At 37.2% G+C, this 19,650-nt stretch overlaps 1 protein-coding gene across 5 annotated transcripts in view; it reads right to left on the bottom strand.

Moving 5' to 3' along the window:
- The window catches only part of LOC114475378 (neurexin-2-like), a 233,633-nt gene extending 215,021 nt beyond the window's left edge, over nt 1–18,612 (bottom strand). For 4 of the 5 annotated variants that reach the window (XM_028466114.1, XM_028466119.1, XM_028466117.1 and 1 more), the window contains exon 1: nt 18,345–18,612. The gene's annotated coding sequence lies outside the window, so the exon portion shown is untranslated. Of the gene's footprint in view, nt 1–18,288 lie in introns of all 5 variants that reach the window. The other variant, XM_028466115.1, reaches the window with a different exon arrangement.
- Between the last annotated feature and the right edge of the window lie 1,038 nt (nt 18,613–19,650).

Genomic DNA, 19,650 nt, shown 5'->3' with positions numbered 1-19,650 from the left:
GTAGGGACACAAAAGAGCGACGCGTTTAAAAGACGATGCAGCCTCAGGCGAGGATAAGATTGATTTTTGTAATGCAGCATTAGATGAGATATCCTCCGCCTGCTGTAACAAATTAGCATGAATCTGTTGCTCACGACAGACGCCTAAAGACACAGACCCAATTGAAATAAATGACGGCCCCGCTGTTTACGACACCGTCTCCTATGTCGCGGTCCGTTAGCCATCAAAGCGTGACAAACCCGGTTCAAGATCCGCAAAGTGATGGATGGACAGTCGGGCTGCTGCTAAAAACCTTTAGATTAGCGCTCAGCTCGACACTCGTTGATTGATGGCAGACGTGCAAAGAACACATCAGCCTTACAGGTAAGGGGGGTATTTAAAGGTAAGGGGACTTTATCCTTTTAAAGCAAAGCCATTAGAACACAATTTAGTTAAAGCTGCAGGAGACGAAAGTTTTTTTTTTTTTTTTATCTTCACCGTAAACACTTGTTTTGTGGACAATTTGTGTTGCACATTGCATTGTGGGATGTGGAATCCTGTAGACCAGTGTTTCTCAAATGGGGGTACGCGATGGCACTACAGGGGGTACTTGAGAGAGAGAAAAATTACCAAATGAAAGCATTAAAATAATTGTTTTATAATGTTTCTTTTTCACTGAATAATACAAGAGCAGACAAACAACCACAAAATACACAAAATGACACCTAAAAAAAAAAAAAGAGAAAAAGACTTACAAATTTACAAAATGACAACAAGGACACACTAAATGAGAGAACACACAAGATCACTAGAAAATACACAGAAATAACAGAGAAACCAACGCAACAACAAAAGAAACTACCAAACAACCCAAACAGAGAGAAGCATTTAAATAATACCAGCAACACAGAAAAATAAGAGAAAAATACAAGAAATAATAAAAAGAACAGACAAACAACTACGGAATACACACAAATACACTAAAAACACACAGAATGACACAAAAAAACATAAAATGATGATAGAAATGATCTTGATTTGAACATTAACTCATAATACAAGGGCCAGTCTTGGTCCCACACCAGGCAGGAGATGACTGGAAATGATTAAAATATAGAAATAAATCTAATCAGGAGGGACTATTTACTGTTTCACTTATATACAAAATGAGATTATTTAAAATGTGTTATCACTCATTCATTTCATGATTATGCTCTATAGTTGTTGTTTTTTTAAGTATTCTGAGTGAAATGTTGTCGTCAGACAAGTAAGTAACATTTATTTCTATAGCACCTTCCACAGACTAAAACCACAAAGTGCTTCACAACACAGCTTAAAATAAAAAAGTACACAATATATAAGTTTAGAATAAAAAAGTACACACGTAAAAGACCAGGACAATATAAAACCATAGCAGCCCAAGAATAACTAATGAAAAGCTTGGACAAATAAATAAGTCTTTAGTTGGCTTTTGAAAGTGTCAATAGAATCAATAGAACGCAGAGAGAGTGGAAGATCGTTCCAGAGCCTGGAAGCAACAACCTCGAAGGATCAGTTGTTGGTCCAAAAACGAGTGTGAGGAACCATCATCAGATACTGATCCACAGACCTCAGAGCGTGAGCAAGGTGTGTAAGGCTGGATCAGATCACTGATGTAGGAAGGAACCTGGCCCTGCAAGGTTCTGAAAGCTAGAACCAGAATTTTAAAATGGATCCTATGGATAGCCAATGGAGTTCTTTTAGAATAGGGGATATACAGTATGAGTCCTATTTGTACGAGTCAGGATTCTGGATTTTGCCCTAGTTTGCAGTCGAGACAGCTCCTTCATTCTGAGATGCCTTTTTCCTGAGTTTAGAGATGTTTCCGTAGGTGAAAGAAGCAGTTCCTGGTCAGCAGTGCTGCACTAATGACAGGTCTTTGCTAAACCAAGCCTTAGAAACTGGGGAGTAATTTTTGACAGACTGGCCTAAGTCACCCAAACACTGTTAAATCCCTGGAATTGAGTCATCAGGGGCAATAATCAGTGTTTCTGTTTTTGTCTGCATTGAGCTGCAGAGAGTTATCGCTTAGCCATTGTTTTATTTCCACTAACCAATGGAGTAAGGAGTTAAGCTTCTGAACACAGATGGCTTTAAAGGAGCAGTGAAGCTGAATATCATCAGCAAATAGGTGGTAAAAAAACATCACTGAACCTTTGGACGACCTTTCCCAAGGGGGTCAAATACAACAAAAATAAAACATGACCCAAAACGTAACCCTGAGGGACTCCATACAACAAAATCCACTGACTCAGACCTTATTTGGTTTGCTGAAACACTAAAACTGACTGCGGCCAGATAAACATGAGGAGAACCACTGTAGACCTGACCCCGACAGTCCGACTCAGTCTTCTCAGCAGGACCTGGTGGTCGACGATGTCAAAGAACAGATCCAAGAGAACCAGAACAGTGCAGTTTCCAGAATCAGCAGACATCATAATGCCGCTGCACACTTCCAGTAAGGCCGTTTCCATAGAGTGCTGTTTACGGAAACCAGACTGAAACGTCTCATGGATGTTACTTTGATCCAGAAAAGATGTCAGCTGATCACAGACCACCATCTCAAGGATTTTAGACAAGAACGGGAGCTTTGAAATAGGCCTGAAACTACTGAGGCCCGTTGGGTCTAAACCTGCTTTTTTTAGTAGTGGCTCCACTCTGGCATGATTGTCTACTGGTATGTTTCCAAATATTTTCAGAGAGGTTAACCATTCTGTTGACCCAAGAGCCAATTACCTCAAACACTTATGTTAAAGGGTCTACAAGGGAGGATGTCAGATGAACAAGAGGAGGGCTTCATCTTGGTCACCAGTGAAATATCAGCGAATATCACGGTCCTAAATGAGGACCACATGCCGGAGACAGGCTCAAAAACAGCAAGCGTACCACATGGAATGATCTTAATTTTATCAGTAAAAAATCTCAAAAAAGCATTGCTGTCAGCTTCACAAAAAACAGGCGTAACTGGAGCAGCCTGACATACAAGAGAATTCATTGTGTCAAACATCACAGTTACCAGTTGATGGATATAGTCAGATCTGACATTCTCAACCACTTCATTGTATGATGACACAAGATCCCCGAGATAAAGCCTGTGCACCTCGAGGTTTGTGGATTTCCGCAGGCGTTCAGTCTTTCAACACAGTCTCTGAAGACTCGAGATGTCTTTATTTGTCCAAGGGCATGCTTTTTCCTGTGTAAATAAGTTACAATTAACAGGAACCACCTGATCCATAACTGTTACACAATGATTGTCAAAACAGTGAATGAAATTGTCCAAATCGAGATAATCCATGACTAAAAGAGGGTCAAACTTCAGAAAATCTCCCTGCAGTATTAGCAGTGACAACGCGCCTCTGAGACCTGACTAAGAACAGATCACACAAAACAAGACTACGATCACTCATATAGACATCATTTACAGGCACATTTACAATGTCTAGGCCAAGCGTAAAAAAAAAACATGTCATTTTTGGTGAGTGGGCTCAGAAAAATGTCGTTCAAAATTAAAAGCTTCAGTCAATGTTAGGAGTTCCATTGCGGAGCCAGATGAGCTGTCGTCAACATGATGGTTAAAACAGTTTCTAACTTTATCATAGAAATTAAAAAGTCACTAAAATCCTTTAAGAAGACAGCAGCAGGGCCAGGACGACGGTAGATCAACACGCAGTAGAAGGAGTTGAAGAACCCACCTTGACCATCTGCGATTCAAAAGAAGTGAATTCTTGAGACTTGATCACTTTACATGTGTAGTCGTCCCTGTGGACCACAGCGAGACCACCACCAGGGCGGTGGGGGCGGCACATCATTAGGCTTACTGACTACAGTAGTCCCTCACACTGGTTTCTTCTTATCACAGGGGTTACGTTCTAAAAATAACCCACAATAGGTAAAATACGCAAAGTAGTCAGTTTTATTTTTTACAATTATTATGTATGTTTTAAGGCTGTAAAACCCCTCACCACACACTTATACACTTTTCTCAGACATGAATTAACATTTTTCTCTTGTTTAAACACTCAAAGTTCAAACCTTCGTAGATTTTAAAACATAAACCCGTTTTCAAACATACAGCACTTCAGAGTCACACTGCTAGCGATCAGACATTGATGACGATGACGTCAGGCCGTCAACATGGACACTGGTCTGTTCACCCATTCACCCATGGAGTAGAAACTGTGTGTGACCACCTGGAGCTGTATGACACGGCCTTTATAACCGGGACCGGACTAGGAAAGATTAGGCGTGGAGGAGAATCAGTGAGGAGGTGGTAGTAGCAGGTAAAAGTTATCTCTGTAGCACTGAGCTAGCATAGCATTAGCCGCTAATCACACCGGCTTTTTTCACTGGTGGTTTATGTTTATGAGAGGAGAAAAGGGAGCGCAGCTCCTCGCTTCAGCAGGCAGTGAAACTCACCGAGTTGGATGTGTCGCTGGTGGGTGAACGCAGCATTAGCCAATCAGGACGCAGAACACAATACGTGTTCATACGGTGTAAAAAAAATGCATCCAAAATTGCACTGTAAAAAAAATCTGCGAAACACCGAGGTCGCAAAAGGTGAACCGCGATATAGTGAGGGACTATTGTACTGGGGGAAAGTGTCAGATTAGATATGCAGCAAAACCCACATTTTAAATTGAAAAATCGCTTAATTTCATCGTGGAGGAAAAAAATCGTGATCACGATTGAAATTTGATTAATTGTGCAACGTTATCTCCATACCAACCAGCCCGAAGGAGTACCATGACCTACGTTAGTATGCCTTTGTCCATAATTTCTACAATTGTTTGTCTCCAGCAGCTTTAACTCTCCTGCATGAGGTCTTTATTCTTTCATAAACACAGGACATTTCCCTGGCCACCAACGTCTAAGTCGTATGAATATTTTCTCTGAACGATGAATGCCATTTCCAGTGTGAGTAATGTGTGGCATTAAAGAGAAATTCATTGAGTGATCTGCTACAAAGATAGCAATAAACCCTGGCAGCACTGACAGACGTCCCCGGCAATAGAACTGATGCAAACGCAATCAAAACACTTCAAGTGGTCAAATCAAGCTGGATTTCTTTTTCTACATTTCAAAGTAATCGAATGCAAAGGGGAAATGTAGATACTGAATAATATCAGGCTGGCAGTCTGTCAAGGTGAGGGTACGAGCTTCCAGGTAATCTGAGAATGGAGGGAAACTGTCATCAGCAAATGTTTTGTTTCTTTAAATACGGCGGAGATGTAGTGCTGTAGAAAAAGCCAACTGGAATGCTATAATGAATAATGCAGTCCATTCTATCTGTTGTTAGAATCGTGGTTGATCATATTTCATAACAATCGTACAAAGAAATTGGGACTGCCAAATCCAAATATAGAACCAGCCAGAGTCAATTATTAGCTCGAGTCAATTATTGAAGTGTTATGTGGCATATGAATGTACAGATGGCTTTGAATCGCTCGCTGGTTTAGGACAGATATCACTGCACACAATGGCATTGGAATGATAGAATACAAGCAGAGAACACAAAGTATTTTTATATTCTTCTGCTGCTCAGGATTTCCCGTATCAGCACAGCGTGTGGATTCGGGCTCTTGTAACATTGCTGTCTTCTGAGCACTGTAATGAATACCCTGACAGGGTGATATTGTGTTTTATATCTCTAAGGGCACTGATTATGCTGCCTGGGCACATTTTGGTTAACAGCGCGGTTTCAGCTTCCTTTTTCTCCTGCTGTCACAGTAGCGACGATAAATGAGCTGAAATTCTAACATTTGCAATGTAATGCAACGCTTATAAGAGGCGCGCAAGACAAGCGAACAGAGCAGAACCATGAACTGGCTTTTTATTCGCAAGCAAGGTCACATCTTGAGGTGAACAGCAAATCGAATTATAGATATCACCTTCAGGGATATTTCTTGGCTCTCAAAAGACTGATTTACTGAACAACTCAAAAAAGTACCTTAGTTTGTAACTATGAACACACTTTTTTCCTCCAAAGTAAAAGCAAAAAAAAAAAAAAAAGAACAAATCACTCGAATTATACACACACAATGACATAAAATTACGACAAAAAATACAAAAAATAACGCAAACATATACAAAATGACAAGACAAATATTAAAAAAAGCTCCTAAAACACACAAACTACTGCCAAAAATATGCACAAAATGACAAAAAAACTACACAAAACGACTAAAATACAATATGGCAAAAAAAAATGTACACAATGATTTCAAAAAACTAAAAGGCAACAAAAACATACTTCAAAACAGAAAACAAAAATAAAAAACAATAAAAAAAAATATACAAAATGATTACAAAAACACAATGAAATGACAAAAACTTACTTAGTGACTCAAATATAACAGATAAAATGAGTAAAAAAATATTTATATAAAAAAATACAAAGAGTAATACAGAAAATGATAATACAAATATGCAGAGTGACTCGGGAACGTTCAACAACAACAGACAAATACACAAAATGAGGGGGAAACAATACAGAAAATGAGAACAAAACCACACAAAAAACGCTATTTTCTTCCCTGTATACATGTTTTTTTTTTTCAAATTGTATCAATATAATCGTAAAAACAGTTTAAAAAAAAAAAATACACAATGACCAACTACGAACGTCTCTGTTGAAGAATATTTTCCATCTTTCACTCTAAACTTAAACTGAATTCCTCTTTTATCTACATTTCATTTCATTTATGAATGCAATACAAAAGTGATTTTGAATGGAGAAATGTAAAAAAGAAAGCAATGAATGCATGTCCTACTAACAGCAGTAACGGCTGGTGCTCAATTATGTACCGCCACGTTTTTTGGTCGTGCACTTTGTGTGATGAATTGAAGCCAAGTATTTTTTGACACAATGTGTCTGGATGTGACAGCCTTCAATAAAGCAGCCTTTGCTGAATACAGAGTAGCATTCTGCTTTGTCATAATTACAGCCCCCCCACCACCACCACCCCTCGCCCTCCCTCACAATCCACCTACTGCACCACCTGTGGGGAAAATAACTGCCAATTTACCTGTCAATTATTTCACCTATGTATACTAAGACCAATCAGGCTTTCACACTCATTCCTTCTTTTGGAGAAATCTAGGGCTTCACATTTAAAATGATTGTTCAAAACTGACGGAAGAAAACGTTTTTGGAGACATTAACATGTTATTTTTCAAAGGTAAACATACCACTGAATGACGAGAACGATTGAAAGACATAAGTGCAATTTCACCCATAATCCCGTTCAAAATCTCTCACTAGCTGTAGCGGATCGAGTAGTGATCATGTGATTGAAAATGAATGCAGAGCTTCATCTGAAGTGTGCGTTTTAATGTGTTTTGATGAACATGTGGTTGAGATTATTATGACTTTATTCTAATCTGAAAAGGCTCTGGTGGATCATTCCAACAAACGGCCTAAGCTCTTTGGTTTCAAAATATTCAGATTTTTTTTTTTTTTTTTTTTCACCAATTGTTTCACACTGTACATTTTGTTTTGTTTGATGAGATTAATACTTTTTGAAATCAATATTTGTCTGATGCAATGGTTTTCATATTTTTTATGTTACTCAAGAAAATCTAAAAAAATAAAACTAAAAAAATTGCATCAGAAATACATTAATTGAACACATTTCCCATGTTTTACTAGGGCTGGGCAAAAAAATCAATTGATCAAATTTGTAGATGAAAATGATTATTTTACAAATTTGAGTTTTAAAAAAAAATATTGAAAATTTATTTTTTTTCCCCCCACCACAGGTTTTTCGAACTTTTTCGCGTTCCGTCCTTGTGGAATACCGTAGCGCGATGTGAGCCAGCCCCTCTATGTTGACCCTTTGAGTAGGCTATATGTGTGCCACATAATGTTTTATTCGCACTATGCTGAGATGCAAAGGACTCCAAAACACACAATATGACAAAATAAATGCACAAAATTCATACAAATACTCACAAAAAGACAACAAAAAACACACTGTATACTTAATGACTCCAAGAAAAACAGAAAGACACATAAAATGACACAAAATAACAAAAAAATATATAAAAAACAGTTACAAAAACACATAAAATAAAAATAAGAATATACACAAAAATGAAAGATAAATACACAAAATCCACAATAAAAATATGCAAAATGACTCCAAAACACAACACTGAATAACACAAATTACATTTCCATGGTAACGACAGTCTAGGTGTGTGGCAAACGTTGCTTTTGTGACGTATTCTTGCGTGATTTCAACACTAGCAACACGTTTAGTGTGATTTCATGACGTCTAAAAAGGGAAAGACGGGGAAACTGTAAGAAAACGGACGAGTATATTGAAAATCAGAGACCTTATTTATATATCTTTTATACTCCTAAAGCCAAGTGGTACAATGGCCTAGATTACAAGTTAACATTGACACAACTCATGACTACATGACTTCTGGCATTTCACTTGTATCAGACTCAACATTTTGTTTGTTTTAGATTTCACTTTCAGTCATTTGTGAGTAAAGAATACTATGAATATCAAACAAAATACTTAAAAATAAGCCCATTTGGCCCAAGGTGTATTAAAACAAAGATCCCCACAGTGACCTTTTTTTTTTGTCTTTGCCATCCAGGGACATAATCCCTGTTTGGCTGTGCAGCTGGCATGCGACTGAGTCACGCGTCAGCCCTGATTAGAGGCAGCAGTGGGTCCGCGGGCCCCGTTCCTCTGCCAGAGCCACGAGAGGAAAAGGCCAGGGCCACCACTTTCAGTCTGAGCATATGACCTTGATGGGGTATGATGGAGAGGAAGCGACGCGATTCGCAATGCCACACAATATCTGTAACCTTCCTCTTCTCCAGTGAGCACGCCGCAGCTATTGAGCTGACACACACACACACACACACACAGTCAACTGTGCCCTGTTGTTATTTCAAGCAATTCCCCTCCTTCACGTCAACCACTCATCCATCTCTCCTCTCTACATATTGGCTGATGCTTTATAAGCGTGATATCTTAATTCTTAATTTCCTCCTCTTGCTTTGCAGCTGTCACGTTAATGTAAAAGTCATTCCAGCTTTAAGCAGTAACGACTGAAACTAATGCCAACATTCAGCTGAACGTGCGGTAAGTAGACACGACTTATACCACACACCAGGGTTGGGATCAATTACAATTATGTTTTTGATTACCCACGTTCAATTACGATTACAGAGTCCTCAGAAAGTCAATTTAAATTACGTCCTCAACTACTAAAGTTCAATTTCTGAGCCTTCCTCTCGTGTTAGCATCTCTTATGATAAAGGGTCTTAAATCAGCTGTAAAATACACTTCAAAAATATTATATATCATCTAATTTCTTTCCTATGTATTGGTTACATTGTGTAATAAATGGTAATATAGGTTTTAATATTTTTGGTGTGAGCGTCTGAGCCTTTTTTGTGTCAGTATACGCCTCGATTTCATTTTTTTTTTTTCAAATAGTAAAATGTGGAAAAGCTTCATTTTAATAATCAACTACATATGTGTAGAACTGTACATACAGTAGAACTGTAACATGGTTCTGCAGTTTTGCGTTAAATTATAATTGACAATTTTTATAGAATTTTTCATGGCAGTTACAATGAGAAAGTTGATTATCTAAACTCAATTGCAATTCATTTATTTTTATTTTTTTTTCGTAATTAAATTACAATTTAATCACGATTATGACAGCAACAAATTATTTTTATAATTACAATTACGCAATTACAATTATAATTGACCCCAACCCTGCCACACACCGTGGAAGCTCAACAAATGTTTGAAATGTACATTTTTGTCTCATTTTAGTTATCGCAACAACATTAAACAATTATTTTTTCAGATGTGTTGTTGTTTGAGTCCTCTTGTGATGAGCTATTAAATTTACAATTATATATATAACAAACTTCCCATAATGATAAATGTCATATATTAATGAGTTATTTAATCTACAATGATATACAGTATAAACACAACAATTTTTCTATAATGATCAATAATGTATCTCTTTATAATGATACATTTATTATGAACTATTTGATAAGCTACTTAATCTACAATGATGTATTGTAAAATATAATGAAAATATTTTATAATGATAAATTTAATACATTAATGTAGAACTACAATACCTGTGTCAAACTCACGGCCCGGGGGCCAAATCCGGCCGATCAGAGCATCCAATTCAAATCCAAGTAAAAATGACAGCATTACATGAATTATTGTGTAAATTACCAAATAACTCATTGAGTTGTAAATTGTTGTTGAAAGAACTATTTTTTTTCCCCCAAATCCTGCCATTTTTCTCAAATTATTCCACAAAATCGCCCCAAAATTAAATAAAAATTGTTAATAAAAAAAAGTAATAATAAATAAAAGGGAATTTAAGCATCTGTCACTTATTGCTTAGATATTGTTGATGCCTTCCATTCTGTATATTTAATTTATAACTGAAACTTGGGCACATTAATGTTGCAAATGTTTGTTTTCCTGCCTAAAACCTCAATAGAATGATAAATATATAGATACCAATAGCTGTTAATATATTTAATGCTTGCCTGCCTATGTATGTTTTTTTTTATGCCTTTTCTCTCTTACACAGCACAGAAGCATCTGTTTTTACTTGCTTTAATCATGATGAAAACGTGTCGACATGACATCCTTGTATTAAATAAAGGGTTTTACATCTCAAGAATGTCTCGGATTATCAGTTTTTTACATACTAATTCCCTTCTTTAAAATACATTTTGTGTTCTTATTTCAGTCATCGCAGCAACGTTAAAACATGTCGAAACCAAGATCATCGAGAAAGAAAAGAAACATTAGAAACGATGACGTGTGCTGCAGCTCAAAAGCATATGAAATAAAAAAAATAAATTAAAAATGGGGACAAAGAACAAAAAGAAAAACAAGGCAAGACTATGACACACCCTGTCGTGGTGCTGCTGCCTGAACTAATCATCATATAAGCACAATGTGCTCCAAAAGTCCTGCTCAGCAATGCATGAACTCTGGCTTGGAACTTCACTGCCGTTGCTCTCTGCTTTTAGGAAACTGTGTGGTTTAAATGTGAATTTAAATCAACCAAAAAACGGCAGAGCTTTAAAAAAGGAGTCGAGTGGTCACACTTTTATTTATGCCGTCCACAACTGGGGAAAAATCAATAAAAAAAAATAAATAAATCAGCAACAGAGTTCACCTGTTTCAAGTTTAAAAAAAAAAAAAAAAAAAAAACCTGAAACCCGAGCTGCACCTGTTCTTTGAAGAGCTTCAGGTTGTCTACAGGTGATGGAGGAAACAAAGTGCTGTGGATTACAGTTGGTGGAGAATTTGCAAAGCAAATCGTTTTGCAAGGAGGAGGAAGTAAAGCAGCAGCATTTCCTTATGAATGCAGCAGAATCAATGGCACCTTCCATCTCCTGTCTTTCTTTGATAAATTAATATAATAACAAAAAGACAGTCATCAACATCCCCAGCCAGATTGGTTGTCATTATAACTCACTAGGGATGTAACGATTCACTCAACTCCCGATACGATTCGATTCACGATACTGGGTTCATGATACAATTTTCTCTCGATTTATTTTACAAAATGAGACTGTAGACAAATGATTGAAAATTATTCTTTTATTTTTTTTGGGAAAAAAACTAGAAAAAACTGTACTATTTTCCTTTTATTTTTCATTGTCAAAAGAATCCCTTGATAAACTATTCAAAACAATGCAATTTAACTAAAAATAAATCTTGAATGAAATAAATAAAGGAATAATACAAATGAAGAAGAAGCCTATTAATTTTAATTCTGGTTCTATAATAAACAATGCAAAACTGCATAATAGTTCTATTTCTTTTTAAAAGTGCAACTGAAAATGTAGTTTGTGCCTTAACAATTGGACTTTAAAAAAAAAAAAAAAAAAAAAACAGTCTGCATTTACGTCAGATATTTGTTTGGACCAGCAGAGGGCGCTGGTAACCCAGTGGTCGGATGGGATGCAGCTATTCTGTGCAGTGAAGAAGAGATGCTATGCTAGCAGACAGAGCTAATAGAAAAACGTGACTTTTACAGATATTCACGTAATATTACAGATATTCTTTCGGTGCTAAAGGGGTAAGGAATCATTTATGAACATGTTTAAGAGTAGAAGGTGGCCAGAAAGAAAGTAGTAGCAGATTTCGCCCACCGCCTCAGCATTTGGATAAGAGAAGGATAATATAGCGCTCTCTGCTGTTTAAAAAAAGTACTGCGATTCAATTTTAAGAAAATTGATGTGAACCATGATACCTATGAATCGTTTTTTAACTGCCTTACGATTAATCGTTACATCCCTATAACTCACAACCTTTTCCTAAATGTCCTAAATCTAAAAACTTAGATGTATACTGTACATAAGTAAAATATTATCGCATCAGAATATAAAATTACCATCTTAAACGGTTTATGAGAAAAGCTGTCCCCTTTGAAGATACCTTGAATGGGCGTGTCTGTAGACGCAGACTACACACCACAGCTTTATTACTCTAGCAAGTTTCTTTTGCAATCCACACGCTCTTATTGTTTTCAGCAAAACAAAAAAATGCACATTACAGTAAAACACATGGATATTGCGATTGAGAGTAAGACAAACGCTGCTCCACATTCTGTGTTCATCACATCAGCAGCAGTAGAGGAGTTAGTCAGCTGTTTCACTGGAGCCGCTACATCGCTTTCTCGTCATCCTCACCACTACTGATTATAGGATTAGTCCATTAAAGGTGGTAGTCCACGGTTTGATCCAACCGCTGTGTTGCATAGTGTCAAACACGTCAGATCATGTCAAAGGCAATACAATCAATGTAACAGCTACTAAAAATGGAACTGATTGTAATTGCTCCCTGGGTGCTCTACACCATTGCTGCCCACTGCTCCTCAGAGCGGGGTTAAATGCAGAGAACACATTTTGTGTATGTAGTAGGAATGTGACGATATCTCGATACGGCGATATATCGCGATGTTTTTCCGCACAATCGATTATCGATATGCTCCCGCTAAGAATCGATTTTTTTTTTTTTTTTTTTTTTTTAACCTTTTCTGCTTTTTCACTAAAATGTGCAGGTAGGTTTTCATAGAAATTTTGTCACTGTATGTTGAAGGAACCAATATATTGTTTACTGGAATATTGCACTATAATGGTGTCACTGGTAAGAAAGACCCTATGTTTTGTTTACAGAAGGCACTATTGGAGATACTTATTCATTTACATTGGTATGTTGACACATATACAGAAATGTTGCACTAAAATAGTGTCACTGTTCATAGGACACTTTTTGTCTTTCAGGGATAAAAAATAAAAATTGTATTTTTTCACTTAATCTTTTTTTTTCTTGTTATGTCATAGATTATCGTAGATTGATTTCTGACCAATACATCGATTATCGCAGTATCGTCGTATCGTGAGATAAATGTTATCGTGAGCGTTGTATCGCGTATCGTACCCAGAGTTCCCACCTCTAGTATGTAGCGTTACATATATGACAAAGTATAATATATATTCTATATTAAACCGCAGTGTTTGGTTTAGCTTTGAGGTAGTTTGAGAGGGAGGAGCTCACATTATTATAGGGTAGGAGGAGCCAGGATTGTCAGGAGGAGGAGTTTCTGCGATGTGACGTTTGGAGCTCACTTTACAAAATGTGGAATAAGAAGGGAGGGAGGAAACAACTTTTTCAACTTTGACCCTCTGAATGAGGCTAAAGGGATGTATATCACTGTAGCAAAACCATTATGAAGTGATTTTTTCCATAATACTGCCCCTTTAAAGGGTACCATGTACTAGGGTCGGGGTCAATTATAGTCGATTGTGTAATTTAAAAAAAAAAACTCTATAAAAATTGTCAAATATAATTCAATGCAAAACTGAGGAACCATGTTACCGTTTTATGTACAGTTCTACACATGTGTAGTTAACAATAAAATATGTTATAATTGGAAATATATGTTGCTGTTTTAACCGTAATTGAATTGTTATTGAGTTCAGGATAATTGACTTTGTAATTGTAATTGTCGTGAATATTCTATAAAAACTGTCCTTTATTATTCAATTCAACACAAACATGTGGAACCATGTTACTGTTCTATGGCTCACACATATGTAGTTAACAATTATTAAAATATGTTGCACATCAACTTTTCCCACGACCTGTGACTTCTCTTGAGGAATAATTTCACCAATTTTAAAATATTTGAAATCGAGGCGTATACTGACAGAAAAAAGGCTCAGACGCCCACACCAAAAATATTAATACCAGTATTTTCATGTATAGGGAAGCCTAACAAGGTAACCAAAAGATGATAATATTTCTAAGTGTATTTTACAGCTGATTTAAGACATGGGTCAAAACTGACCCATTATCTTTAGAGATGCTAACAGAACGCTAACACAACAGGAGGGTTACGTTTTATGGCATGTGTCAAACTCATGGCCCAGGGGCCAAATCCAGCCCTTTGGCACAACCAGTTCGGCCCGCAGGGAAAAATGAAAAATAAGAGAGAAAATGTTAATCATTGTGTAAATGAAACGCAACAATATTTGCAGTGACTCAGTATTTCCACTGCTCATATTGCATGATTGCAATAATTTTTAATGTTTAACAGTTGAAAAAACCTAAAATTCATACAAAATCTTTCAATTTTCCTCAAATAATGACAAAATATTTCCCGTATTTAAATAGGAAATTCAAAGTGAAGATCATGTTGGGACTGATATCTGTCACTTATTGCTTTGATATGGTCAGTCTTTTACATATTTAGTATTTTATGTATAATTACAAGTGCAAACTAGGCACAATAATGTTGAATTGACTAATTTCCCTCCCAAACTGCTCCATATTTGGCCCCTGAACTAAAATGAGTTTGACACCCCTGTTTTATGAATTGGTTTATTAAAGATTTAGTAATTGTGATTAATTTCAATTAAGAATGTAATTGTAATATCATTTTAGGGGGAAATAATAGTCTGGTGTAGATTTTGGTGTCCTTAGACAGCTCTCTGGTCTCAGTCATGGTGGAGGTTGGAGTGTGAGTGTTTGAAGGTGTGACACCAGTGTCTTTTATACTGATAACAAGTTTAAACAAGTGTCATTAATACAGGTAACGAGTGGAGGACAGAAGAGTATCTTAAAGGAGAAGTAACAGCTCTGTGAGAGACAAAATTCTTACAATAATTTACAAATACATGGATTTTATTTTTTTCACATTCTGTCGCTCACAGTTGAAGTGTACCTATGATGAAAAATATGGACTTCTCTCATCTTTTTAAGTGGGACAACTTGCACAATCGCTGGCTGCCAAATACTTTTTTTGCCCAACTGTATGTGCACATTTATTTAAAAAAAAAAACACATTTGAAGTACATTTTTTTTTACACTTTCATACGTTAAGTTGTTGATTCCGTTGCAGTGTTTACATTATTTCTCAGATTTTTCTCTTTATTCAGGTTTTTGTGGTGTTTTTCCCCTAATTTGCCTCAGATTTTAGAGTTTCCCCATTTCCACGTCAGTTTACCCTCTTCTGCTTTATTGGCTTTACTTATCAAATTTTAAATTTCCTGACATCCTGTCGAAAATGATTCATATGGTTAACTGAGTTAACTATTGTTAATAATTTCATATATTTCACGCTGAAATCGCACAAGTTTTTGCATGAGATTTGACGTCAGTTCCGTTTGCTGAATTTGCTACACAATAAACCGCCCGTTTTGCAGAGAAAAATTGCATGTAAATGTGTAATTTTGTCCCAAAATATGTTATTGCAGGTTTAATCAGTGTCATATAGCTATTTCTACTCAAGGAAGAGAAGTCCGTGGTGCATATTGCGCCTTTTTTACATCACATTTTTGCACGAGATGACATTTCGGTCTCTTTGCTGACCCGTTTATGGTGAAAAATTGCGTGGAAATGTGTGATGTCCCAAAATAAGTTAGTGAAGGTTAAGTATGTGTCATATAGCAATTACCATTTAAGGAGGTGAACACTGTGATGCATATCGCATCATATTTACATTATATTTCTGCACGAGATAAAATTTATGTCACTTTGCCCACCCGTTTATGGTAAAAAAAAAAAAAATTCTACATGGAAATGCTTCATATTGTCCCAAAACAATAACGTGAGGGAATAATTTGTGTCATATTCCAATTTCCACTTGATTTTGATAAAAATAAAAAAAACAAAATAACATTAATAACAACATTGCCATTTCAGGAAGAAAATTACGTATTTTCCGTCCGTTTTTCACAATCCAACATGTCTGGAGTTGTTTTCGCGAGCTCTTATTGCGCATTGGAGAAGCCACAGCCGGCAGTAAGCTGCTCTGTTCACATATGAGACATGACAGAGATCAATGTCTGAGTAGGAGAGAGGGTATGGGGGGGACTGGAGTCAGGACCGATAAGGAACTAGCATTATGAACATAAAAATATTAAAGTTATTTCAGCACAAATATGTACAAATGTGCAGATTTGAACAATTTCTGCACATTTTTGAACATTTTGAACTTTTGTTGCAACTGACATTACATTCAGGACTACAAATAAAATTAAAAATATGAACTAATACAATTCCTGACAATCACGCATGATTTTAAGCAAATCATTTCAGAAATATTTCAGGTATATTCATAATCTATAGGCTGGGCAATATGGACCAAAACTCAAATCTCAATATTTTTTCACAAAATGGCAATCTTGATATTTTGAATTCAAACGAAGTCAGACCTGAAAAATATGTATGGGTTAAATTTGCTGATAAAAATGTATATGTATATGTATGTATATGTAACAGGATGCACAATATGTGTGAGTTTTGGCCTTTCCTTCTATAAGGGACAGCACGTGTGAGTGAGTTCTGTAGTGGGACTTGTTTAGGGGAAGGTCTGGGTTAGGTTGCACTCAGAAATCCATCTAACTGTGCTTTTTATGGTGTTCTGAGAAATAGTGAAAGCAGTGACTCCTAAAATGAGTATTTTAAAACAAAATAAGATATTAAAAATAATATATATATATATATATATATATATGCGATATTGTAATTTTCTATATTGCCAAAATATATCTTGAATCTCGATATATTGCCCAGCTCTAATTCAAATTTGTTTTTTTAGTTATTTATCTGTAGCCTGTGTAAAACTTAATTATTTAGGATGTACTTTCTTTTATGTGTATAATTTGTATCTTAAAACAATAAACACATTAAATCTAATGAGTTGCAGGTGAATGTACAGTATGTGTTTGAACAATGGTTCCATCACCTTTCTGACTTTCGTGCATCAGTTTATTCTTTATGGAAGCAGCAGTTTGCCAAGCTTCTCAGAGGCAAAAAAATAAAAATAAATCAATTTTTCCCCTCAACCTTCATTTTAACAATCTAACACATTGTCTCTCACTGCTTCCCTTTGTTGCAAATAATGTGACTCAACTATAAACCTTTCCTTTCCTGCCTCTGAGGGGATCCTCGGTCCTTTCTTTATCTTTTTAAAAACTGGCATAAAAACATGAAATCCCTTTAAATAATGAATAATAAGGCCAGGGCTACCTCCAGGATTTCATTCCAGACACTAGGGCCCTCCCTGCATGAGCTCCACTCACTTTTATCTGCATTTTTTAAAAAGATGGATATATGGGTGAACCCTGCATGTGGTCACCATCAGACAATAGATGGTGCAGATATGATCAGTCTGCAGCAGCCTTTTAGCTTTCTTTCATCATCATCATCATCATCATCCTCCTCCAGCCCAGGTGGATGTGGATGGAGCTGTTTGAGCCCCAGACACACGGTGGGGGAACGGGGAATGTCTCCCAGAAATTAAACCACCTCATCCGCACCAGCGTTTGGATTTGGAACACCAGCCCTCCTCTTCCTCCTCTTCGCTCAACTGACTGTAAACACTGGGCTGATACGGAATGAATTACACAGAATGGAAAGCTTTCTTTCTTTCTTTCTTTTTAAACAAACAAACAGCAAATAAACACAAAGCAAGTGGCTGCCTGCGGTCTAATTATTGAGCGCCCTCCGCATTAGAAACCAAACAAGCCCCGCACCGCTGACATTGGAAACGCGCGCACACACACACACGCACACGCGCACACACACACACACACACACACACACACACACACACACACACACACACACACCACCACACCACACACACACACACACACACACACACACACACACACACCACACACACAATGTCGCTTTCTCCTTCAGATCGTTTTATTCTAAAGCCAATTACCTGCGTCCGTGAGGTCGTTCTCGTGGTGCGTGTAGGAGGTGCGCGGTGTCTGTTACCTGTGCATCATCCGGCGATCCGACACATGGGGAGGGTTGGATTATTCCACCCCAGCAGCAGAAAGAAAGACAATCCCAAAGTGAAGGCTGCAGATGTTGTTGGTGGTTTATTATTATTAATATTATTATTATGATGATTATTATTTTATTCTAATAGATGCTCTCCTCTCCTCCTCTCCTGCTCAGACGTGGCCGCCGTGTCGACGGATGTGAGCGGGATGGAGAGCCCGGTGGAGCCAGGGTGCGCAGCCAAGGATGCGCACTGAACGCAGCAGCAGCAGCAGCCGTCATCCTTCACACACACACCACACACACACACCACACACACACACACACACACACACACACACGCACACACAACGCACACGCACACGCACACACACACGCACACACACACACACAGAGGTGATAGTTTGGTAGGTAGGTATGGGTTGAGGGTGTGGTCAGCCGCTGATAACCAATCATGATTCCCATCAAATTTACAGTGCCAGCGTTGCCATGGAGGATAACAAATAAAAAATACACTCTTCAGTAGAGTTGTCAGAATACACTCAACCAATGATTCGATTCAAATCCCAATATTGGGTCGACAATTCGATTACAATCCCAATTAAAAAAAAAAAAAAAAAAAAAACTGAAATCAAAAATTGGGATGTAATGATGCACTTAAAGCTGCAGTATGTAGAATACGCTCTCCGCTCTGTTCCAAAATCATACCGGTATTTTTTGTGAATGCTTTAAGCAACTTTTTTTCTCAATAGAGACTAGTGACAAATGTAGAGACTTTATCTTGTGTTATTGGAAAGTTTTCTGATGTTTTAGAGACTCTGACATGCACATATTACTCTGTAGTTACTGTCCTCAGCAGCGGTTGCTGCCGTCAGCGCATCCCCGCCAGAGATCACACAGGCGGCTGTGATCTCAGTTACTGCTCAGGGCAGAGTGACAACCATCACTCTTGCGACTTGTGCGCTCGTGGACTTGTGAAACGTCATCACGCGGCCCAAGTTCCTGTTCCAATTCAAATTCCGCTTCTCAGCAAGTCCGCTGTAAATCCCCGGATGAGAACCTGCTCTGCCCGTTTTACCGAGCGTGCATCAGAGGAGACTTGTGCGTACTCTGCCAGCTATATTTCCCAGCATGCACTTTGAACAAGCACATGATTTAAAAAAAATGACGACGGAGGAGGATAAGCCACATGTGTAAGTTAAAAAACATACATTGACCAGTATATTGAACATAATAATAATAATAATAATAATAATAATAATAATAATAATAATAATAATAATAATAATAATAATAA

This window comes from Gouania willdenowi, chromosome 14 (genome assembly GCF_900634775.1).
Source record: "Gouania willdenowi chromosome 14, fGouWil2.1, whole genome shotgun sequence".
Taxonomy (NCBI): domain Eukaryota; kingdom Metazoa; phylum Chordata; class Actinopteri; order Blenniiformes; family Gobiesocidae; genus Gouania; species Gouania willdenowi.
This window is presented reverse-complemented; position numbering and strand designations above follow the sequence as displayed.